Genomic DNA, 26,425 nt, shown 5'->3' with positions numbered 1-26,425 from the left:
CTCCTTTTCCCCTGTACTATTCCTGTAGGTCAGCTCCCACCAGAAGAAGGATATTTGGTGTGCCATCGCCAAGGAAGTCCGGACCCTGGGGGTCTACCATAGACGGAGCACCCACTGCCAGAAAAGATGGGAAGACATTCGCCGCTGGAGCAAGAAGACGGCGGAGGCCCAGCTGGGAGGGGTGCCCGTCGCACCATGACCCGCCCTGATGTTCCGGATCCTGGCAGTGGCATACCCGGAGTTGGATGGGCACTTGAGGGCATCACAGCAGCCACAAGGGGGTGAGTACACTCTCATTCAGCTGATTCAGCGTGCATTGTAGGTGTGGGCTGTGGGTTCCCCTAGGCCAGGGCAAGTTTAGTAGGCAAGGTCCCTTCTTAAGGCAGGCCCTGTGGCACCCCACCCCACCTGTGTCCAGAGCCAACTACACCTAGTCAGGCTCCTGTGACTTCCATGTGTGCAACTCTCCCAGTGTGTCTGTGAGCCCACCTCCCAAGTTACACAAACGCAGCCACACACCCACCTAACAGCCATCCACCCCACGACAGCCTCCAGCCCATGCACCTTCACCCAATTCCACCAAACGTACACCTCCTACAACCACTACCTCTTCCTCCACTCCCAAACCACCCCATCTACCCATCCCAGTGTGTCCAAAAAACTTTTCCTGTCCAACCTTGGCATCTTCCCCTCACCTCCCCCACCCCCTTCAGTCTCCTAGGGCCCGCCTCTCCAGGTCCCAACCCAGCACCTCAGCAACAACATCTGCGGGAACAGTGGTGCCAGTAGTAGCCGGCTTCTGAGTGCGCCAGGCAGCAGGGCAGCCAGTGTGCCAAGGAGCCAGACCATGGACAGTCCCCCACCTCAAAAGCACAAAAAGTTGGCCAGTGCCCGGCGGGAGAGAGGAAAAAAATCTTCCACAAAAGCCGCTCCCAGGGGTACAGTTGGGAGTGTGGAGCCAGCTGCGCCACCATCCAAGGTGGGGAAGAGGCACAGTAAAACAGGCAAGTCTGGGAAAACCTGCACGGCAGACAAGACCGCAGCAAGCACCGCTGCCAAGGACACCGCCGCCACAAGCACCGCTGCCAAGGACACCGCCGCCACAAGCACTGCTGCCAAGGACACCGCCGCCACAAGCACTGCTGAACAGGACACCGCCGCCACCAGCACCGCTGAACAGGACACCACCGCCACAAGCACCGCTGCCAAGGACACCGCCGCCACAAACACCGCTCAAAAGGAAACCGCTGCCACCAGCACCGCTGAACAGAACACCGCCGCCACCAGCACCGCTGAACAGGACACCGCCGCCACAAGCACTGCTGCCAAGGACACCGCCGCCACAAGCATTGCTGCCAAGGACACCGCCGCCACAAGCACCACTGAACAGGACGCCGCTGCCACCAGCACCACTGAACAGGACACCGCCGCCACCAGCACCGCTGAACAGGACACCGCCGCAACAAGCACAGCAGGCAAGTGAGCGCGAAAGATTCCGACGCTACTGAGGCCGTCGCGAGCAGGATGAAGAGTATTACATCCACTACCTCAGTCCTTGGCAGGATGAAGCACTCTGGTCACAAAGCCCCCTCCAGAACCAGTGGAGAAAGGCATCCACTACCTCAGTCCTTGGCAGGATGAAGCACTGTGGGCACAAAGCCCCCTCCAGAACCAGTGGAGAAAGGCATCCACTACCTCAGTCCTTGGCGGGATGAAGCACTCTGGGCACACCAAGCCCCCTCAAGAACCAGTGGAGTATCACATCCTCTACCTCAGTCCTTGGCAGGATGAAGCACTCTGGGCACAAAGCCCCCTCCAGAACCAGTGGAGACTGTTATCCACTTGAGAGACTGTGGCTTTGCACTCCCCAAGATAGAGCAGTGGGCAAACCACCCACTGGAGAGACTTAAGAGACTGTGGCTTTGCACTCCCCAGGATGAAGCAGTGGGCAAACCACCCACTGGAGAGACTTGAGAGACTGTGGCTTTACACTCCCCAGGATACAGCAGTGGGCATGGAGCCACCTCGTGGATCTGGCGTCGTGCACTCATCCGGCTGAGGTTTCCTTCCCCCTGAGGTGCCTGTTTTATTTCTATCTGATGCCCCAGCAGTGTTCTCTCCGTCTTGTTCGGGTATTGAGTTTGGGCCTTGCCCATGCATTTTGGGCCCTGTGGTCCACGGACTATGATGGTGGAATACCTTGGACTTGTATTCTTGGTTTATATATTTGTTTATAGTGTAAATATATATATTTACCGCCGCTTTAACACCAACCGCCAGGGTTGTAATGACCACCAATGTCTTTTACCCATGTGTTATGGAGGAATGTATGTCGGAACAATGCATGCTGGAACAACGCATGCCTGAGCAACGACCGCGTTGTTACCACTAATGCCTTTACCACGAATGCCTTAACAACGATTTTTCGTTGTAAAGGCAGTCCTGGTAAAGGCATTAGTGATAGGCATGCATGGTTCCAGCATGTGTCACCCCTGGCCCCCCACCCCTAAAAATTACCGCAACCCCCCAACCCCCTCCCCTAAAACCACGCCAACCCCCCACCCTTTACCCTAAAACTACCCCAACCCCCCACTTCGTCCCTAAAATTACCGCAACCCCCACCCTGCCCCTAAAACAACCCTAACCCCCACCCCTTCCCTGAAACCTAAAGTACCCCAACCCCCACCCCGTAAACCTAAAACCACCCCTCCAAACTACCCTGAATCCCCCACCCCGCCCCTAAAACCTAAAAACCACCCCAACCCCCACCCCTAAAACAACCCCAACCCCCACCCCATCCCTAAAACCTAAACTACCTCAAACCCCCACCCCTAAAACCTAAAACCACCCCAACCCCACCCCTAAAATTACTGCAACCCTCGCCCCTAAAACTAAAAATACCCTTCCCCTCCCTCCCCCGCCCCTAAACCTAAACCGCCCCAACGCCCCCTCCCCTAAAGCTAAAACCCAACCCCTCCCCTAAAACTAAAAATACCGCAACCCCTCCACCCCGCCCCTAAAACTAAAAATACCCTGACCCCCCACCCCCGCCCCTAAAACTAAAACCCCCTGACCCCCCACCCCCTCCCCTAAAACTAAAAATACCCTGACTCCCCACCCCTGCCCCTAAAACTAAAACCCCAACCCCCTCCCCTAAAACTAAAAATACCCCTTCCCTCCCTCCCCCGCCCCTACACCTAAACTGCCCTGACATCCCCTCCCCTAAAACTAAAACCTCAACCCCACCCCTAAAACTAAAAATACCCCAACCCCCCAGGCCCTAAAACAGCCCCACTTACCTGACTGATCGCGTCGTCCTCCTTAGCTGGTTCCCTTGTTCTGTACCTTAACCACGCATGTGCGTGGTTCAGCACATGCGTGGTTAAGGCACAAAACAACGAGTCGTGGTTAACGAAAGCGTAGTTCCGCTTTTGTTGTGCACGACTTTGTTGTTACAAGTCGTCGTTCAGGGCGTTTCCCTTATGAAGTGTATATATATGGTGAGTGGTGGAATTATGTAGGTTGGATTGGAACTGTCAGTTGTGGAATTGTGTGTTGTGGAGTGCATTTGTGTAGTGGAATTTTGTGGCATGGTGTGCAGTGGAAATATGTGGATAGTAATTAAGTGGTATTGACTTTACTGGTATTATGTGAAGTGTGATTGTGTGTTATGGAGTGTAATTATGTATATTTTTTGTGTTGTGGAGTGGTATGTAGTGGAGTTTAATTATGTGGTGTGCTGTTTAATTTTGTGGCATGCTGTGGAATTCTGTGGTGTGGATTGGATTTTTTTGAGGGTTGCCTCGGCATTGGAGTTCTTTTAGTACTCTTTGACCTAGCCAACTAGCATTTTCCAAGTGTTTACTGTCACCTAATAAAAACAGCAAAGTTGCTTTCAATAAAAATTGTGTTCTTTTTATTTCTGTATAGTTTATATTTATCTGGTCAAAGACAACAAATTCCAGTTCTTAAACTAGACAAACGGTTTGCTGAGGGGAAAAAAGTTGCATGCAAACTGAAAAATTAAGCAAGTCAGCAGAGCAGTGAGATCCCATTTATTCTTCGCAACTTGAGTTACATGAGCATTTCGGAGGCTGAAACTAACCTAATCCCAACCACGTAGTCTTTAAAAATCTGCAGGGCACCCTTTGTGCTCAGCACTTTAATACTGCCGAAAGAGCCCAGGGGCCCTGGGAGACGCTGATACAGCACTCCCGTTTACATTTTGAGACGCCATGCAAGTGCCTGTGGTTTAAAGGTGCACAGCTTTCAAATACAGTGTCAATAAACACCATGGAGCTATGCCTTTAGGAGACTCTCAATCTTCAAATAAATTTAAATGTAAAATAAGCGAGACACAGATGAATTTAGTAACTGGCTGCAAGACATATTAGAGGAAGTATGTGAGAGTTAAATGTTTTAAGAATCCTGATGACAACAGATGGGTTGCAATAGTGGTGTCACATTAAAATAGTGGACAAACGCTGTAGGAACTTCATTAATCAGATGGCAACTTAGGGGTTAAGGTACGGATATTATTAGGGAGATTTAAAGAGATGTGTGCAAAACTATGGATGAGTGCATACTGATGAGCTTCGCTACCTGTTCTTACCCCCAGGAGAGGACAGGGGCACGCTAACTGGCAGAATGGACGTGCAGCACAAGAAGAGGTAGGGAGAAGCAGCGCAGCATGCAGGAGAGTCACGGGCTGAACCACTTGCGCCTTTGCTTTGATGCACACACACTGAACGGGAGCTGTAATGGCGGAGCCAAGGGCAGGCATGGTAAGTGGCAGAAGGGACATGCAGCACAAAAGGAGGAGCAACATAGCATGCACAAAGTGTATGTGAGGGTGGGGCACATAGCAGCGCTCGTAAAAAGTGCCTTTATGATAAACAGTCATGCCTGTGAAAAGAACATGTGAATAAATGCCAAATTAGTCCTGAACTCTGCCAAAGTAGTACAATGTTGATCCCTGCTTGGTCACAGTGCTGTCTGACAGATCGCACTGCTCCTCAGGCGCTCGCACACAACCAAGGGCGTAGATGTTTCATTGGGGAATGCAGGCAGTGTATTTGGTTGCCCAGCAACATGCTGACAGAGGCTGATTGTGATCGGGTGTGGCGCATCATGTTCAGACACCATTCTTTGCTTGTTCACACTACTGTGTGGCAAAGATATGCACACACATCGCTCTGATTGAAGAGAAGGAAAATACCAGCAAAGAAGAGTGTGCCTGAACTAACAGATAATCTCTCAACTGCTGTGTGATTCGTAACTAAATAGAGAAAGGAGGGACAAGGAGAGGCAAAGACCAATAGCAAGCAAGAACTTTTAAAGGACACTGACACAGACAAATGAAAAGCAATGGGCAGAGTTAACCTCCACAAACCATATACAACAGGCCGCTAAGTGACAGCACAAGTGCTGTCTAGGCTCGACCTAAAAAGCAGCTGCTAAGTCAGGCCCCTATCGAGCTCTCCATTATTGCCCTCAAGCTCAGGGTGAAAAAATAAATCTTAACTCAGCAGCTGTACCACCTTGCGCTGCCTTTGATGTAACTTCAAAGAGAATCGTTATAGTTCTTTCACAGTCTCATCATTTCAGAACTGAAGCATTTTCACTATTTTATGCAATTAATCCATTATTATTGCTTATTTATCTTATGCAACTAACAACCACTGACAAAGCCAATAGTTCTGACTTGTTGTAGGTGTTATGTTACTTGTTGTATTAAATATCTAGATGCAATCTCAGAAAGAAGCAGCAAAATACCAGTAGATCAGCACACTATGCTAAGAACAGATCTTTAGCTTACGTGTTTCTAAGCCACACCCATATTTACACTGACCACAACTCTATAGAGAGACCCCCCCAGTTTTTTAATCCCACTTAAAGCCCTGACACTATTCAAGAGTAATATGTGGCACAAAAAACAACTGCAGAAACACAGCATCCTGGAAAAGGCAGACACTCTAAGGGAATGCAAGATTAAGTAAAACATGTGAAATATAAACTGGAACGACAGTGCTGACATGGATAACCATGCTTATAAAGTTAAGGGCATGAATGTAGGGCCCAGTAGGGACAGAGTTCAAAGTCAGTTTTTAGGTTGAGCACACAAGCGCTTGCGACCTGTTGTCATCTATTCTGTGGGCTTTAACCACGCCCATCTCACGCCCCTCACTTTCATTCATTCCTGGGCTTGCCTTTGAAAAATCCCTTCATGTCTTTGCTACATGCTTTAAGTTTGTCCCACCTTGAAACTGCTTTGTTACGCCTTGCAGACCGACCCTGTTACATGTATTATTGCACAATTGGCAATATGCTTACAGTGAGCAAACTGCTTTTTTCTTTTGTCCCTCCCTTCACGCTTCTTGGCGCTTTTAAGTTTTACACAGTGGTAACTCGATCAGCAGTATTTGAGCGCTTTCCATGACTACCCGTCACTTCACATAATTTATTTTGTTTCTCCTTCGCGCTCCCATGTCGCTTTCAAGTTTTACACAGCAGGAACTCAATCGACAGTACTGGAGCACTTTGCATGACCACCAGTTACTTCACATTTGTTTTTGTTTCTCCTTCACGCTCCATGGTGGTCATGGTGCTTGATTCTCCTTTCCTATAAATTAACTTTACTTTTTATGACTATGTACCCCACATTATTACCTATATACTTTCTCCCAATGTGACACTTTTGCTTTTATTTAAATCTTACTCTGTGTCCATAATGTGTGGCGGCAGTGCTTAATTTGTAAATAATCACATGCAGGTGCCTACAGCTTTCCTTTGCAATGCGCAGCTGCTTCAGTTCAATGTGAATACTGAGGCAGCATTATTCTAAAGCCATTGAGGGTATTTTTAATATATGTACAGCCACTTTTAACCACTTTAGCTCGCAGTGCTTCCTTTGTAAATAATCATGTGCCGGTGCCAATGCTTTCGTTTGCAACAGGCGACTGCTGCACATTAATGTGAATACTAAGGTAGCATTATTCTCAGGCCATCTTGGGCATTTTTAATATATGTACGGCCACTTTAAACCCCTTTAGCACAGTGCTTACTTTGTGAATAATCAATTGCCGGTGCCTAAAGTTTTCCCTTGCAATGCGTGGCTGTTGCAGTTCAATGTAAATACTGTGGCACCATTATTGTAAAGCCATTTCGGGCATTTTTAATATATGTATAGCCACTTTCAACCCCTTTAGTGCATTGCTTAATTTGTTATTAATCATGTGCCGGTGCCTAAAGCTTTCCTTTGCAACGCACATCTGTTGCAGTTCAATGTGAATACTGAGGCACCATTAATTTAAAAACATTTAGGGCATTTTTAATATATGTACAGCCACTTTTAGCCCATTTAGCTTGCTCTTCCTTAATTTGTAAATAATCACATGCAGGTGCCTAAAGCTTTCCTTCCCAAAGTGCAGCTGTTGTAGTTCAATGTGAATACTGAGGCTCCATCATTCTAAAGCCACCTTGGGCATTTTTAATATATGTACAGCCACTTTTAACCCCTTTAGCGCGCAGTGCTTGATTTGTAATTACAGTCTAATGCCAAAAGCTAATTTCTGAAAAAGGTTTTTATTGGGTTTACTCGATAATTGTATATGTGTTATTAATCTCTCCTTATTGCAATTATGACCATAATTCAGGCCAATTTAACATCCTTATTACACTATAGCTGTTTGAGCACTCTTGATATCTTTGACCCTTCTACTTTATTTCTGCTGTTACTCCTCCATGGCTGCCTTGTGTCTGTTTTTTGGGAATCGTGTTAGCCAGCCGGCAACTCTGCTGGTGGGCTGGTGAAAGTGGTATTCTATTGGAGTTCTCATGGCAGATTTAAATTAGGATGCTAAATGGCAACATTTTCATTTTTGGCTGCAGATAGAGGAAGAAGGTAAATGGAAGTGTTTTAGTGATACGCAGGGCCACTGGAATTATGTGGTAGGAAAAGGCCAAATTATGAGGCAGGATTGACCAATTTATGTGGCAAGAATATTACAGAACAACGCCAATAGCTCTAACTCAAAACAAATGCGAGACCTATTGCATCGCAAATGTTTGCTTTTTTTTAATTATTACTGATGGCTCTTCGACCTGGGGAGAGGACCCTTCATGTGTAAAGCCCTGCAAGCCGTGTGTGAAAAAAAATATATATATATATATACATTGTGATATTCTGTGCAGGAAACTGTGAAATAATCTAATGGAATAAAATTGGTGAAACTTCACTTACGAAGATTTCTTTTGTCCCTATGAGACGGCCGAGGGATCAGTGCAGTCGTTTGGATGGATATTGCTTCATCTGCTTTGGATTATATATATATATATATATATATATATTATTATAACGTTGCCCAGGACCTGAGCAAACCCTCCAGGCCCATGTTTCACACAGGGGGGTGTGTTCACTGAGTCGAGAGCACGCGACACCCATCGCCCGTGTCCTTTGTCTCCGTGGCTGGTCCACCTCGGAATTCCTCGTCCCGCCCTCGCGGACTGCACGACGTCCAGAAATGCAATTTGAAAGAGCCGGGTCAGCCATCAAATTAGCAAACCGTAAAGGCCAGTGTGCCATAAAAGAACGAGATTAAAAAAATAATTTTGGCAGGAAGGTGCAGCCGAGTTTTTGCAAGTAATTATAGTCAGCTTGTAAACGGTGTCTCTCCGGCCGACCAAGCAGAAAGATGAGGCCGGCCTCGCTTCACTTCCCGCCGGCGCTGACAGGATTACACGAGGTGTTAACACTCGAGGACGGGGAAGAGGGAAGGAGCCTTCCAAGTACCGTTTCTGTGAGAGTCCAAGCTTTAAAACTGCGTAAATTATTCAATGTTTTCCCACACAGGCGACAAAAAGCGCCTAGACGTGTGTAGCGCTTGCACCCTTCCCCTCTGCTCCGTTCAAGGCTTCAGTGGCGTCTCTTCGTGCGTGACTTGCATACAGGACAGGATAATTTATTTGGATGCGCACATTTTGTTACTGTCTGTCCAATTAAAAAAAAAAAAAATGGGACATCTACTCGGGCTGGTTTACAACTTTGGAGTAGATTTACGAATGTTTTCGAATTCTTGGAAATTTAGACTGCTTTGATTTCACTATCTGAAAGATGAAACTGTACTCATACATAAACATTTACATGTGTGGTGTAAGTCTGCACATGTGCCAAGGGACGCAATGTAAGCACTTTGGAATGCCCCCCAAAATATACACAACTCTATAAAACTGACACACTGTCCCTCCTCGCCATACCTTTCTTACCAATAGTTACTCAGGGAGGAATGTCTCTGAAACAGTTTTAAATGCCACAAACTCACAACTTTGGAGGTCCTCACCTGCTTTCTAGGGGATCCCCTCCCCACAAGCTCCCTCCTCGCCCCCGGGAACATACTGATGGAATATTACCTGTGACTAAGTTGTTTTACAAGTCAAATGTACATGCTGTGAATTTCAAATTCATAAATCATGCTATTTGCTCACCTACCTTGAACTTAGGTTTTCTAATGTCTTCGTGACTGGCTCACATTACAACAAGGAGCCTCTGTGGGCAGAAATAACCTCATGCCCTGTACCTTTCCATCATGTTCACCAGCTTCTGATACTACCAGAATATCAAGTCCTAAATATCCATGCAACAAAAAATATCGTAGACAGAACATCAATGACAGAATATTGTGAAGGTCACTGTTGTCAAAGCCGCTTTCAGAGGGTCAAAGGGCAAGCAGAGGTTATTTTCCCAAAGGTTGGGGTTGTGGCCTTTTATTCCTGCTGCCCTGGGGACCGTCATACTATGGGCCCTGATTTACTGAGCCAAATACTGTGACTTCAGCACTCAGTCAGTGGTAACGTGGGTCGAGCAGTCCAAGGCTCTTCAAGGGGTGGTAGGCACAAAGTATATGCAAGTTAATCACTCAAACTACCTACAGTGGCCCCAATACATAGACAGTTTGTAATATATATGCAAACATAACACACTAAGGGGGTCATTCTGACCCTGGCGGTAGACTACCGCCAGGCCAACGACCGCGGATGCACCGCCAACAGGCTGGCGGTGCATCCATGGGCATTCAGAAAAGGAAAACCGGCGGTGTCCCGCCGGTTTCCCGCTGCCCTGGGGAATCCTCCATGGCGGCGCTGCAGGCAGCGCCACCATGGGGATTCCGACCCCCTTACCGCCAGCCTGGCTCTGGCGGTTTTGACCGCCAGAGCCTGGCTGGCGGTAACGGGTGTCGTGGGGCCCCTGGGGGCCCCTGCAGTGCCCATGCCACTGGCATGGGCACTGCAGGGGCCCCCTAACAGGGCCCCACCAAGATTTTCAGTGTCTGCCAAGCAGACACTGAAAATCGCGACGGGTGCAACTGCACCCGTCGCACCCCTTCCACTCCGCCGGCTCCATTCGGAGCCGCCATCCTCATGGAAGGGGGTTTCCCGCTGGGCTGGCGGGCGGCCTTCTGGCGGTCGCCCGCCAGCCCAGCGGGAAACTCAGAATTACCGCGGCGGTCTTTTGACCGCGCAGCGGTATTCTGATGGCGGTACTTTGGCGGGCGGCCTCCGCCGCCCGCCAAAGTCAGAATGACCCCCTAAATACACACACACAGTTGTGTCTCAAATCTAGTGTCCTAGTGCAGAATGGGGCAGCGTCCATCCCCCCCACCCCCCGCCCCCAGGTCCTCTGTCCCTCGCCATCCTCCTCCGCGCTTAGCACTGCGTTCCTGGTGGATTTCGGGAGGTGACCGCCAATTGTGGCCTCCACTAGCAATGCGCACCAAAGTCTGTCTTTGGCCGTGAGAGTTCTGCTCTCCAGGTGGTAAATCACCTAGCTCTCTCAAGGCTCCAAATGGCCTGCTTCAGTCTTAGCCAACCACGGCCTTCAGAAGAGTCCAGGAGCTGAGTGGTGCCTCCTCTGCGCTCCAACAGTGAGCGGCTGGCACCGTGTCCTCTTGCGGTGTGCTGTGGATGTCTACGAAGGTGTCAGCTGTCAGGTGCAGTGGCTCATTCCTTGTGTTCTCACCAGTAAGACGGTGAAGCAGCCCCCACTGTATGTCATCCTTCTCTGAAAGATGCCCCATAAAAATTCAAAGGCCTAAGCCTTTTTATTTATCAAGATTCCTTGGTCCACAGTGCCAATTACATCAGTCCCACCACCTCCCTGACAATGAGCCCCACTGACCAGTAACTGTTTGGACCTCATCCTCTCTGCAGAGTCATTCCCAAATGTTTTTCCTTCCTCCTCCTATATTTTGCTGAATTCGTTTTTGTTAGCAGTGGGACTCCCTGGGGCATGTTTACAAGCCCCTGCCATTGCCCTAGCGTAATTGTTTTTATGCTACGGTGGTGTTATGGAGGCCATTCCCCTGCCCCATATTTACAAGGTGGCACAGCGCATGCATTGCGCCACTTTGTAACCCCTTGCACTACATTATGCCTGCACCAGGCATACTGTGTGCAACGGGCGCGTTCCCCCCGCAGGGAGGCCCGAAAAAATGGCACAGTGAAATTTAAAAGATTTCACTGCACCAATTTTTCTGTCATTTTTAATGCCTGCCAAAGACAGGCGTTAAAGTGACACTCCTGTATTGGCCTATGGGCCTCCCTGTGCTTTGCTGCAGTTGCGCCAACATTTTTGCCGCTAGTGCAGCAAAGCACCACGGCAGCCCCAAATATTTTGATGCTGTTGTGGTAAAGACCGCCATCGTGCACTGTATTGTAAATATGGCGCAACCATAGTGTTGTTAGGGGTACCCAGGGGACGCAAGGAAAGTGGCGCATGCCCCTATGCACTGTATCACTGCTAACCAGTGCTACAGTGCTTGTGCTCTCTGCTTAAAACATGGTAACATTGGTTTATCCTCAATTGGCATATTTAATTTACTTGTAAGTCCCTCATAAAGTGACCCTACATGTGCTCAGGGCCTGTAAATTAAATGCTATTCGTTGGACATCATCACTGATTGTTCCACTCAATTAAGTAGCCCCTTAAACATGTTTCAGGCCTGCAATTGCAGTGCACCTGTTTGCAGTCTTAAACTGTCATGTAGACCTGGAAAAATAAACCTTTTGCCAGGCCCAAACTGTGCTTTTTTATACATGTAAGTCACACCTAGGGTAGGCCTTGGACAGCCCAGATGGCAGGATGCCTTATATTTAAAAGATAGGACATGTACTTTAATATTGTTCATGTCCTGGTAGTGAAAAACTCTCAAATTCATTTTCACTACTGCAAGGATTGTCTCTCTCATAGAAGAATATTAGAGTTACCGTTTTACAATGTACAAGTGTAATTAACAAATGGAAAGAGATAGCTCCTTCAAGTTTGGTGTCACTGGAATCACAATTTAAAATCTTAACTAGTGGTGAAGTCGAATTATAAATTGCAATTCTGAAAATGCCTCTTGAAAATGCCTCTTGTAGAAAGTTCACATTTTGTTGCCTTAGTCACTTAGTGCCTGGAACCTGTATCTGATCACATGACTAAGTGTAGAGGGCAGCTGGGCTTCGTGTATTCCTCCTAGAAAGCCATACACAATAGATAGATAAGATGCGATTTGATGGCCATCACTGGCAGGATGGGACAGAGGAGCTGTGCACAGCTCCACTTGCACTTGAATAGGCTGTGTCCTGCCTCTGCACAAAGGGCCTAATGACCCTGCATTGTCAATTCAGCCAGCTTGGAGCCGGGGCAGGGAACACAGAAAATGTAATGCACTTCAAAGCCACCAGTGTATAAATGAAGGACCTCAGACACCACCACTTCAGTACACTTCTGTACCTGTGGATATTCTGCCAGGGAGAAAGACTGCTGTGCTGCTGAAAGGACTGCCTCTCTGTTGGACTTGCTACTCTGAATGACCTGCTGCCTTGGTTTGCTGACCGTCTGCCCTCTTGCCTGGAGAGGAAGAACTGGACCTGCAACTTAATCTTAAACCCCGGACCCCAGAGTAACTCAAAGGGCTAGTCTGCTGGCCTCCTGATCTGAGCCTCAGGGACATAAAAGGCTCCCCTCAGCTCTTGGACAGGACAGATCTTCAGCGAGTTACTGACCCCCAAGTGATGCCCCTCAAGTCCTGGACCCTTGATGTGGCTCTTGAGCTTTTAAATTCAAACTTTTGGGCTCTTCACAAAAGGGCCAGTCGGGAATGGAAGCATGCTCCTTGTAACAAAAATAAGCATTGGCCCCTGCCGGCCCATCACTTCACAAAGCAGCATCGATTGCTTCTGGGGGACCCCTAGCCCAAAGCACTAGCCTGCCCATCCATGACGCCCAATCTGCTCCTCGCACCATGTCAATCACCACCCAGGATGCTCTCCTTACTCCTCGACACCCCCTCCAATGCGAATTGGACTCTTGGCAAGAAACCTGAGAAAATAAACCTTCACCGGCACTAATACATCCCATTTTGCATTTTGTAAATAGCGATTTCTTAAAATTCGCTATTTAAGAAATGCAAACCGGGAGCTTGATACATCTGGCCCTTGGACTGTTACTTCGTAGGTTGAAGGTTCAAGTCCTGGTATCCCATTCAGAGTGTCTGTTTATTTACTAGTGTTTTGACTGTTAAACATTCCTAGTGATGAAACATTTATGTCTTTTTGCCACCAAAACTGCAATATCTTACCTGTGGCCTAGAGGTTAAGGTCTCTGGCTTTCACCCTGAACGTTGCGGGTTCCAGTCCAGGTGTATCAGCAGTCACGTTCCTTTTTTATTACTTTTCAAATGCAAATATTTAAGATGTATACTGAAATGTAATCACACTCTTTTTACTTGACAAATACATGTTTCTTTTCAATGCATCCTATAATATATAATTCTCAGTATATCTTTCATCAAAGTCTAGAAAAACTCTCTGGGTGGGTACAGGGAGTTGGCCTCAAGGCCTGGTCACAGGCCAGGTCCTGTGGCTAATCCCCACCACGCATGGCCAAAGACAGTGTGCAATGAGGGGATGGGTGGTTATAGGGGCTTGTCCACAGGGTCTGACCACAGGCAGGCCCTGCGGCCAACTCCCGTTCTGCACGGCCTTTGGTTGGATTAATATATAGTAATAAAAATTACTTTACGTTAAATAAAACATAGAAATTCTCTAACAAAAACCAAGGTTACAGGGACGTTATAGTTAGGTTCTGAATTTACTCGCACAAAACCATAGAAATTCAGCAGTTATAGTTAGAGTTATTTAAAGTAACTTTAACTCAAGGCCTAAGGTAACTATGACTTGCGCCCTCGCCATGCACTGCTAATTACCCCAGATATTATAGCACTCATGACAACTTTTATAACGTCAATAAAAATATTAATGAAGCATTAAAAGTTAAATTACGGGGAAAAAACTGTGCATGACGGAGGCACGAGTTATACTTACCTCAGGCCTCGAGTTATAATTACTTGAAACAACTCTAAATATAACTGAATCACTCATTGATTGACTCACCACTCCCTCACACAAGCACCACCCACTCACTCATGCATGCACTCACCACTCACTCACACACACCCATTTCCTTGCTTGCTGACTCACACAAATGCACTCATTCATTAACTCATTCAGATTGGAGTGGGCTAGATTGGATTGGGGTGGGGTGGATTGTGGTGGATTGGAGTGGGGCAGATTGTTTTGGATTGGACTGGAGCAGATTGAAGTGTGAAAGACTGGAGTGGGGCACATTGTTTTAGATTGAAGTGGAGCAGATTGGAGTGGGTTGGATTGGAGTGGGGGAGATTGTTTTGGATTGGAGTGGATCGCATTGTGGTGGATTAGATTGGAGTGGGGTAGATTAGATTGGCGTGGGGTGGATTGTTGTGGATTGGAAGGGGGCAAATTGTTTTGTATTGGATTGGGGCAGAATGGAGTGGGGTAGATTGAAGCGGGGAAGATAGGAGTGGGGCAGATTGTTCTGGATTGGAGTGAGGCAGATTGGAGTGTGGCAAATTGGAGTGGGGCAGATTGTTTTGGATTGGAGTGGGGCAGATTAGAATGTGGTGGATTGGAGTGGGGCAGATTGTTTTGGATTGGAGGGAGGCAAACTGATTTGGAAAGGAGTGGGGCAGATTGTTTTGGATTGGAGTGGGGCAAACTGGAGTGGCGCAAAGTGTTTTGGATTGGAGTGGGGCAGATTGGAATGGGGCAGATTGTTTTGGAGTGGGAAAGTTTGTTTTGGATTGGAGTGGGGCAGATTGAACTGGAGAAGATAGGAGTAGGGCAGTTTTTGATTGGAGTGAGGCAGATTGTTTTGGAGCGGGGTGAATTGGAGTGGGGCAGATTGGAGTGGGGCAAATTGCAGTGGGATGGGTTGAGAGGATTGAAGTGTGGGGGATTGGAGTGGATTGGGAAAGTGGTTTTGTTTGGAGAGGCGTGGATTAGATTGGATGGGTCTGGGGTGAATTGGTTTGAGTGAGGTGGATTGGTGTGGGCTGAGGTAGGATAGATTGGCATGGATTGGAGTGGGTTGGATTTGAGTGAGGTGGATTGAGGTGTACTGCACAATTATGTGTTAAAGGCAAGCATAATTTCCAAAATTACACATAACATAGAAACAATGTCGCTTTGCAATATTCAGAACAAGATAATCTAATTTTTTGAGAACCACGTCCACGAGCAAAAACAAAAAAAACATGAGTGCCAAGTGATGAAAGTAGACTTGGCAAAATAAAAGAAAGTCAAATATCGAAAATGAATCTTTGCAATTGGGTTTGTCCTGCTGGGCACATTTTTGGGAAGTCACATGCCTTCTGTGTGCATGGCATTAAAAGTTCAAAAGAACAAAATAGTGCCTCAATTGTGTAGGGAGCAGCTAACGGGCATTGATTAAATTGAATCAATCAGTGCTTGGTCCCTGCTTCACAGACAGGAACTGAAATGATGTTAGGCCTACAGTGGCGAATCACAAGGCTGTAAGGGTGTCAGGCAAGCCAACAACTGGTAAACAATGAGTGGGCTCCACGCCCTCATTGTTAACAACAGTGTCTCTCAAGCCAGACGCATGCGCTAGCCCATGCTCTCGGAGTCTCGACCCTAAAAAATGGCAATAATGGAAAAAATCAAGAACCATCAGCATTCCTGTGTCATATCATCCACTAATCCATCCTATCCAGCACCTTAGTCATCCCAATGGTAACCCACCAATTTACAAATTAGCAGCAGGCGTTATAGAGGAGGTAGGCTTCAAATTTTAAACAGTCTGTGACATTGTCAGTTCCTATTGTAAGTGGGAGGAAAGAATCACTGGTATAACACACTCGTAATCCCATTTAATGTATGCACTAGTATTCATGTGTGTGCTTGAGGTTAAAAGAGGTATGAATAATTGTTCCTTCATGTTTTTAAGCCCAGACTTACAAGAATGTGGCACATCAGTACTGATACGCCAGATTTCTTGTCCCCCCCCCCACTGCCACCTAATGACACCATGTGTGCACCATATTTACAATGCATTAGGCCAATAGCATCAACATTTTTACGCACTTGTGGCGCTTTGCTGCACTAGCGTCAAAAATGTTGCTGCTAGTGCAGCAAAATGCAAGGGGGCCCATTGAATTCAATGGGTGCATCCTTTTAAGGCCTACTTTGAGCAGGCATTAAAAATGATGCCAAAATGGCACAATGAAATCTTGTAGATTTCATTGCGCCATTTTTGTGGGCCTCCTAGTGCTGGAACACTCGCCCTTGCCTACATTGAGCCTGGCGCAGGCATAATGTGGCACAAGGGGTCACAAAGTGGCACAATGCTTGCATTGTGCCACTTTGTAAATATGGTGCGGCGATTTTTGCTTTATTGAGCCACATCAGCGGAAAAAAAATACGCTTATGTGACACAGGGTGGTGCTAGGGCCTTGTAAATCTGGCTCTTAGTATTCCTGATGGTTGGGTTCAGTCACAGCATGGTCCAATGTATGCCTTTTTTACCTGGCCTCATAGGTGGCAAAATCAGTGCCAAAAACACAGGGGTGGCTCCGACTTCCTTATTTTCTGTCCCTTTTTTATTACTAATGGTGAATAATGTTTTATCATTCATTATTAGTGTAATAAAAATGGAACACCCATATCTGGAATGAGACCTTTGGTGGCATCTGCGGTAAGTAAAAATGGTTTTAAATGTATGATGTGTGCATGCTTGCGGTTGAGAGTGTGTTTAAGTGAGAGATAGCATGTGTATGTCTGAGCAAGTATGTCTGTATGTGTAAGCATTTGTGTTTGAAAGTAAGTTAGACTCAGTGATGGGTGGTGAGAGATTATGTGAGACTAAGGCCCAGATGTGCTATTCTTTAACGCAAGGCTACCCTGCACAAACGTCGCTACATTCCACTGCGTCTCCTAAGATATGGCACATTTTTCCCTCCCCATGTGCTGGAGCACTTTTGGCAGCCATGTGCTAATGTCTACCTTTGTGCCATAGAGCAAGGGTGTGTACTTTCTCGGAAGCATAGGTTTTGTACTGGAAAGGGTCCCTTTCAGTACAAGAAATAGGCTTTAAAGCTTTTCCCACTTTGTATGTGTGCTGTACAATACCACACACATGCAGGGTTGGAAAAAAGAGGAGGAATGAGAACATTCCTTCTTGTTGCACCTGCCTCAAGAAAGCGTACGCGTTTGATGAAATTCCTGTCTACCATTATTTGCAGATAGGGATTTGCACCAAAGCTCATGGGTGATTGCACAGGAACGCCCATGCACGCTCATGGGTGGTTGCACAGGAATGCCCATGCACGCTCATGGGTGGTTGCACAGGAGCGCCCCTGCACGCTCATGGGTGGTTGCACAGGAACGCCCATGCACGCTCATGGGTGGTTGCACAGGAACGCCCATGCACGCTCATGGGTGGTTGCACAGGAACGCCCCTGCACGCTCATGGGTGGTTGCACAGGAATGCCCGCGCACCACCCATGGGACGCCCATTTGGCACAAAATGATGCAATCAATCAATCAATCAATAATATTTATAAAGCGCGCTACTCACCCGTGAGGGTCTCAAGGCGCTAGGGGTGGGGGTTACTGCTGCTCGAAGAGCCAGGTCTTGAGCTGCCTCCGGAAGGCGAGGTGGTCCTGGGTGGTCCTGAGGGTGGCGGGGAGGGAGTTCCATGTCTTGGCCGCCAGGTAGGAGAAGGATTTCCCACCTGCCGTGGTGCGGCGGATGCGAGGGACGGCGGCGAGTGCGAGGCTGGTGGAGCGAAGTTGACAGGTGGGCGTGTGGAAACTGAGGCGACGGTTGAGGTATTCGGGTCCCTTGTTGTGGAGGGCTTGTGTGCGTGGGTGAGGAGCCTGAAGGTGATCCTTTTGTTGACGGGTAGCCAGTGCACGTGTCTTAGGTGGGTGGAGATGTGGCTGTGGCGGGGTATGTCGAGGATGAGGCGTGCGGAGGCGTTTTGTATTCGCCGAAGACGTTTCTGGAGATTAGCGGTGGTTCCTGCGTATAGGGTGTTTCCGTAGTCCAGGCGGCTTGTGACGAGGGCGTGGGTCACAGTTTTTCTGGTGTCGGCGGGGATCCAGCGGAAGATCTTTCGGAGCATGCGGAGAGTGAAGAAGCAGGAAGACGAGACAGCGTTGGCTTGTTTGGTCATGGTGAGAAGCGGGTCCAGGATGAATCCGAGGTTGCGTGCGTGGTCTGAGGGGGTTGGTGTGGTGCCAAGGGCCATGGGCCACCAAGAATTGTCCCAGGCAGACGGGGTGTTTCCGAGGATGAGGACTTCCGTTTTGTCTGAGTTCAGCTTCAGGCGGCTGAGTTTCATCCATTCTGCGACGTCTTTCATTCCGTCCTGCAGGTTGGTCTTGGTGGTGGTAGGGTCCTTGGTGAGGGAAAGTATCAGCTGGTGTCGTCGGCGTAGGAGATGATGTTGATGTTGTGTTTGCGTGCGATGTCGGCGAGGGGGCTCATGTAGACATTGAAGAGAGTCGGGCTGAGCGAGGAGCCCTGTGGGACGCCGCAGATCATCTCGGTGGGATCCGAGCGGACCGGCGGGAGGTAGACTCTTTGGGAGCGGTTAGAGAGAAAAGAGGCGATCCAGTCCAGGGCCTGTCCTTGGATACCGGTGGAGCCGAGGCTGGATATTAGGGTGCGGTGGCAGATGTGTCGAAGGCAGCCGAGAGGTCGAGGAGGATGAGGGCCGCTGTTTCTCCGTTGTCCAGCAGAGTTCTGATGTCATCGGTGACTTCGATGAGGGTGGTTTCCGTGCTGTGGTTGGCTCGGAATCCGGACTGGGAGGGGTTGAGCAGGTTGTTGTCTTCGAGGAATTTGGTCAGTTGTTTGTTGACAGTCTTCTCGATTACTTTGTCCGGGAAGGGGAGGAGCGAGATGGGGCGGAAGTTCTTCAGGTCGCTGGGGTCCGCCGTAGGTTTCTTCAGGAGAGCGTTGACTTCCGCGTGTTTCCAGCTCTCGGGGAAGGGGGCAGATGCAAACGAGCTGTTGATGATGGTCTGGAGATGGGGGGCGAAGATGTCGTCAGCTTGGTTGAAGATGAAATGGGGGCAAGGGTCCGAGGGGGCACCGGAGTGGATGGTGTTCATGGTAGTTTTGGTCTCTTCCGCGCTGATGTGTGTCCAGGCATTGAGGGTGATGGCTGGGGCTGTGGGTTCTGTGGTGGTTGGCTGGGTCTGTGGACCGAAGCTGTCGTGTAGGTCGGTGATCTTACAATGGAAGAAGGTAGCGAGGGAGTTGCAGAGTTCCTGTGACGGCGTGATGGAGTTGGAGCTGGCGTTGGGATTGGGGAGCTCTTTGACGATGTTGAAGAGTTCTTTGCTGTTGTGTGTCCTTGAAGGATGTTCTTTTGGTAGCGCGGATCAGCTGATGGTGTTCGCGGGTGGCGATTTTGAGGGCAGACATGTTTTCTATGGTGTGGTCTTTGCGCCAGGTTTTCTCGAGGGTACGGCAGGTTTTTTTGGATTCCTTGAGGGCGTCTGTGAACCATTGAGGTTTCCTGGTGCTGGTTTGTCCTGGGAGGCGTCTGAGGGGTGCGAGGTTGTCAGCGCAGTTGGTGATCCATTGTGTGAGGCTGAGGGCTGCGTTGTTGGCGTCGGTGGTGATGGTAGAGTGAAGAGTAGCTTTTCAGTGGAGATTTTGTTCCAATGTCTGCGTGGGATGGGTTGTGTGTGAAGGTGGAGAGTCTTGCATCTGAAGGTGAAGTGGACACATCTGTGGTCAGTCCAGTGTATTACGGAGGAGTGGCTGAAGGATACGTGGTTGCTGGCGGAGAAGATGGGGTCAAGCGTGTGTCTGGCGATGTGGGTGGGGGTGTTCACCAGTTGCTTGAGACCGAGGTTGGTGAGGTTGGCGAGCAGAGTGGTGGTGTTGGTGTCGTTGTTTTGCTCCAGGTGGAAGTTGAGGTCTCCGAGGAGGATGTAGTCCGGCGAGGCTAGGGCGTGCGGGGAGATGAAGTCTGTGATGGATTCGCTGAAGAGGGCACCTGGTCCAGGGGGTCTGTAGATGAGAGTTCCTCTGAGGGTGGTCCTGGGGTCGGTGTGGATCTGGAAGTGCATGTGTTCGGCGGCGAGGGGGGTGTCTTCGGTGGAGGTGGTGACGTTGATGGAGTTCTTGAATATGATGGCGATTCCTCCTCCGACTTGGTTGGTGCGGTCTCTTCTGGTGATCTTGTAGCCGTCGGGGATGGCTATGGTGATGTCGGGGGCCGAGGAGGCGTTCATCCAGGTCTCAGTGATGAAGGCGACATCTGGTGCGGTAGAGTCCAGGAGGTCCCATAGTTCAATGGCGTGCTTGTGGACGGAGCATGCGTTGATGAGGATGCATTTGAGGTGGTTATTGGCACGTGGGCTGGTGGATGGAGTGCAGTCGCGGTGGAAGATATGCTTGCAGGTAAGACATGCGAAGGGTCCATGAGTGAGTTTCGGGTTGGCTTGGAAGCAGGTTGTAGAACGTCCCGGGTTGAGTGGGTGGAGGGAGGCGGGGTCGTAGCGGTGCTGCGGGGTTTGGGAGTGCTGGGGGGCAGGGGTCGTGGCACTGGGCGCGGTCCAGGCGCGGACGGGTGCAGACGGGCTTGCCTTTGGTGCGCCTTTGGCGTGCCAGCGGTGCGGCCACGCAGCGGCCGCCATAAGAGGGAGGAGGGGGGGAGGAGGGGTCAGCTGGGGGCGGGAGGCGGGAGAGGGGGCGACGAATGGGAGCAGGGGGGGCGGGGCCGCACGGGAGGTGACGGCGGGAAAGCAGAGGGCGGGGGAGGGGGGATCAGATAGAAGGGAAAGAAGAGAAAGAAGGGAAAGTGTGAAAAAAGAGGAAAAAACACAGGAGAAGGATGCGAAAAACAAGGAGCAAGGGCAGGAGGAGAGCAGTGGAAAAGCGAAGAAGAATGGATGAGGGAGAGAGCGGAGATGGAAGAGGAAAAATGGACAGCAGAGGAAGAGCAGAACGCGAAGAAAATGGAGTGCAGAAGAAGAGCAGAACACAAAGAGAATGGAGTGCAGAAGAAGAGCAGAAAACGAAGGAGAGAGGACTACAGGAGAAGAGCAGAAAATGAGGGAAAATGGAGTGCAGAAGAAGAGCAGAAAACGAAGAGAATGGAGTGGAGAAGAAGAGCAGAAAACAAAGGAGAGAGGACTACAGGAGAAGAGCAGAAAACGAGGGAAAATGGAGTGCAGAAGAAGAGCAGAAAACGAAGGAAAGAGGGCTACAGAGGAAGAGCAGAAAACAAAGGAAAGAGGACTACAGGAGAAGAGCAGAAAACGAGGGAAAATGGAGTGCAGAAGAAGAGCAGAACACAGAGTAAAAGGACTAAAGAAGAAGAGCAGAACACGGAGGAGAAGGATTACAGAAGAAGAGCAGAACACGAAGGAGAATGGATTGGACAGTAGAAGAGCAGAACACGAAGGAAATGGATTACAGAAGAAGAGCAGAAAAACGCAGGAGAATGGACACCAGAAAACAAAGGAAAATGGACACCAGAGGAGTGCAGAAGACAATGGAAAATGGACAGAGAGAGGACAGCAGAGGTACGAAGAAAATTTGGAAGCAAGAGAGCTCAGAAGACAGAGGTGAGTAACGAGGGGCTGGACAGGGGGGAGCGCAGGGAGTACTTACGGTTTGCTAGGAGGAGCAGGAGCCTGGGCAGGTGGAGCTGCAGCGGCGGGGGGAGCGACCTACCCTAGGGTCGCTTTGTGCCCCTTTTAGGATACTATTCCACTCAGCATACTGAGGGTAATTATTGTCCTATAGAGATACCCAAGCCACAATATTGGTGCTAGCTTAGTTGCATCAACTCTTAGCATGACAGAGACCTATGACAAAAAACTGTTGCACACTGGAGTAATTATTGGCTTAAAGGGCATCAATAAAAGGAAATGAAAAACTAGTTTATAAAGCGCACTAAACCAAAAGGGCTAAACTAGACTGGAAAACTACAGCTGGGAAACTGAAAAAAGGGGAGAAACTTTAGTGGGAGAGAAAAGAGGCAGGTTGTGAGATGCTTGCGGAAGAAACAGAATGACTGATGCAGCAATGTGAGCAGGTATAGTATTCCAGAGTTTTGCTGACATAGAAGGAGAGCCCCCCCATCTGGTTTTGGGAAACCTAGAAATGGTCACCTTCCTGCTAACGGCTGATCTGACCTGTCTACGTGGAATAGGCCTCTGAAGGAACGCTCTAAAGTGAGAGGTTCCTAAGTGATGAAGAACAAGAAAGACCATGCAAAGAACTTTGTAGACTACTCACTTTCTGTCAGCCAATGAGGAGAATGAATGACTTCCCCAACCAAATGATGTTTTGGCAAGTTAAAGAGGAGGTGGGCAGCCACATTCTGACTCACCTGTAGGTTATTTGGGGAATAAATGTTAATATTCAGATAGAGTGCATTACCAGGTCTAGGCGTAACGTGATCAAAGCAATGATGACTGATATTCGAAGTGCAGGTGTTATATAAGGAAAGCTTTTCTTCAAAACCCTGATGATAAAAAAACAAGTACTGGTGGGTCGATTCACCTGTCAGCCAAAACGAACTTCCAAAGATAAGCCCAGGTCCTAATATGTATGTATTCATTTCAGCATGGACATGAATTGATCTTTTGGGTAAACAGGATAGGCTTGCATGACGTTTTTTTATTCACCTAAAAGGTTTTGCTGGGCTCTTGATTCTCTCCCTCCATAGAGGCTGTGTTGTTTCCAGTTCCATTCACATTCATCCACACAAGGAGATTTCCTTTCATTGTGAAATAATTTGCAGGCCAAGCCAAGCATGACCTGAGAGGTGCTGCTCGTGCAACCTGTAAATCTGCTTAACAAACAGCGCCAACCCCGCGTTTCGTGGCACCTGGCTGTGTATGTAGCTCCTGTCAGGAAACCAGCAGCCAGTTTATTAATATGTTCTTGACAAAAAGGGCTGCCCTCCTAGTATAGCCCATATTTGTGCTCACTAATTGTGCAGGCTGCGAAGCCTCCAATTATTCTTTGTGGTTCCTTGCCTGATTTATGTCATCCCTCAGCTCTTCTGCAGCTATTTATGTCACCCAGTGATTAACTTCTGTGTGGGCATTTGAGGTCACATTTCCTTTTACCCACCTTTCATAATTAGTTGTTGTATTAGATCTTTATAGTACTGCATGAGTGACCCATGCTTCAGTATCCTGCAGAAGATCTGTCATATTAATTACAAGTGTAGAAACGTCAACTGTTCTATCATTTGATTTGCACTAATTTAGAATCTTGCCACGACTCCAGAGCCCATTATTTATTGAAACTGAAAGTTTTGCAACAATTCTAAATGGGTAATATCCAATCATTTGTCTAGTGTGTCTGTATGCAGCATGTTCCTTTTCTATATTCACTGGTTTGCATCAGGTTGAAAGCACAGAAAACATCACTGCCTCCACTTGTCGCTAGCACTGGCAATAAATTGCTAAACCTGTATGAGTACAATGTGTATATGATTAGAATGTGTTTCTAGTGTTACTATATCACTACATAATACATTTGATTAATATTTTATGTATGTTACATTTAGCCACCACTGGCTTCAGAACTTAGGGAGTTGTTACAACTTTGGAGGAGGTATTAATCCGTCCCAAAAGTGACGGTAAAGTGACGGATATACCACCAGCCGTATTACGAGTCCATTATATCCTATGGAACTCGTAATACGGCTGGTGGTATATCCGTCACATTTGGGACGGATTAGCACCTCCTCCAAAGTTGTAATAACCCCCTTAGTTTTCTGAGCTAAAGGAATCAGAAGGACCCATGGTATTATTGCATATTTTCAAATTAATTACATAATTCAATGCTGTAAAATGTGTGTCAATATTTCCTCTGCAAGGTTACATTTTGCAAAGCTTTTCTTTACAAAATAGCATTGAAGAAGGACAAAAAACACCACCGGGTGCATTCCAAGTTCTGCCATCAACTTAAACTGAGATTAAAACAGCGCTTGCCCAATTTCTGTATCCAAATTGTGCACAAACCTCAGACTGAGCTGTGCTCTTTACCTGTGCAGATCCTCCCGGGTGATTCGTGGTGGAATTTGCACAAAAAGGCTCGGGATTTGCTCAGGGAAACTGCAAGTTGCTCTGATGGAATTTGCCAGGTGGTTTTCCTTTCAATAATTTAGAGTACCTCTGAATGAGGCAGGAACTACTTTCTGTGTTCCATAAGTTTTCATTCAAAAGTAAATAAATCTTTGACAGGTCATGACCTTTTGTGCTACCACCAGAAACTACTGAATTTCTCAAATAAGGGTCATGTTGATTTACTGGCATATAGGTATCATGTGCATATCTTTTTGTGAATGTGAGCACATAGGCAGAAATATGGACCTAGGAGAGAAAGTAATGTTTCTCCCCAGTTTCATCAAAAAAGCAACCGAGTCCTGTGCAGGAAGGGAAAGCTTACATCCATCAGTTCCATTTTATAGGTGTGCCTTTATTAAACCCAATGTACTTGTCTACCTATCTGTAGGTGTCCGGCTTCACTTTTTCTACCAGAATTAAGGGCCAGATGTAGCAAGCAGTTTTGCCCATTCTGTGTCTATGGGAAAATGTGTTCGTACATATGGCCCTAAGTGCGTATGAGTGAAAACGTGACATTTAGGAGAAGCAATTGAAGGCCAAGTCAGATGTATACGTTTTAGATCCCAAAAGCCTTTTGAAACCATGATGTTTAGAGATTTAGGGCCTCATTACAACTTTGGCTGTCAGAAAGCTCCCCCAAGTCGTATTACGATGTTTCCACCAGGCTGACCAGCAGAAACATCATATTACGATGTTTTCACCGGTAAGGGAGCCAATGCCGTGGGACACCAGCACCCTCAGAATGTGCACTGTCTGCATTGCAGAGAGTGTGCATTCCGAGGGTGATGGCGTGGGGCAGGCCCTTGAGATCCCCCAGTACCGGCTTTCAGCCATCCTTTTCATGGCGGGGATCCTCCCATAAAAAGGCTAGCGGAAACTGGACTTGTGCTCAGCACGGCAGTGCTGAACTTAGCACTGCCATGGCTGACCACAACTCTGACCGCCACCATCCTGTCGGGAACCATGTTCCTGGCGGATGCGGCGGTCCACTTGCGGTCAGACAGCCAGGGTCGGAATGTGGCTGTGGGACCGCCCGGCGTGCGGCGGTCCCACCATCACCGTGGGTTTGGCAGTCCTCTGACCGCCAAACTCATAATAAGGGCCTTAGACTTGAGAAGATGAAATGTCCTAAAAGTGCATGAGGTTGATGATGTTCTACATATACTCAGTAATGCCATCTATGCATTAAGGCCCTCATTTATAGGGATTTTGCATAGGGCAGCGCAGAAAGTAACCTTGCTGCTCTGCCCTACATCAAAGTGAAAGGGGCGGTAAGTTCCTGTTCTTTCCCCCTGCGCTGGTGCCATTTTCACAGCCTAGCAACAATGCAGGCACCCATACACTGTGGTGCAAGGGTGCCTGTGTTGTCAGCAGAATTGTTTAAGTGCAGGAAGGGGCACTTTCCTGCGCACAAACAATCCAGAGAGGTGTTTTCCTCTTTCTATGGCCCATACTTATGAGGAATTGGCGTAGGGCTGCACCGCAAGTCTTCTTGCTGTGCTGCCCTATGGCAATATGAAATTTCAGGAATTCACCGTATTTATGAAATGCAGTACATTCCTCTCCTTTTCACTGCACTGGCTCACAATTGGCTGCCTAGTGCCAACGCAGGCATCCTTGCACACATGCAGAACGCATGGAAAAAGGAACAAACTAGGAGAAATGAAAATATTTCTCCTTGTTACGTCTGCTCTGGGAGGCGTAAGGTTTATGTGATTTTGTAAATCTGAGGCAGCGTCGAAATCCATGTGTATTGCGTGGGAAAACCCACTACTACACCCATGGAATGCCTCCCTGGCACTGTGTAAGGCAACACAGCGACTTGGGCTGCTTTGTTTTACTCCATATATATAAGGGCCATGAAAAGCCATGCAAAGTGGCTTTGTGTGGCCTCATAGATATAGTTGAAAGGCTTGCAACGCCGGAGCGT

The sequence above is a fragment of the Pleurodeles waltl genome, chromosome 9 (assembly GCF_031143425.1).
Source record: "Pleurodeles waltl isolate 20211129_DDA chromosome 9, aPleWal1.hap1.20221129, whole genome shotgun sequence".
NCBI lineage: Eukaryota > Metazoa > Chordata > Amphibia > Caudata > Salamandridae > Pleurodeles > Pleurodeles waltl.
The sequence above is the reverse complement of the archived record's forward strand: the minus strand, read 5'-3'. Positions refer to the sequence as shown.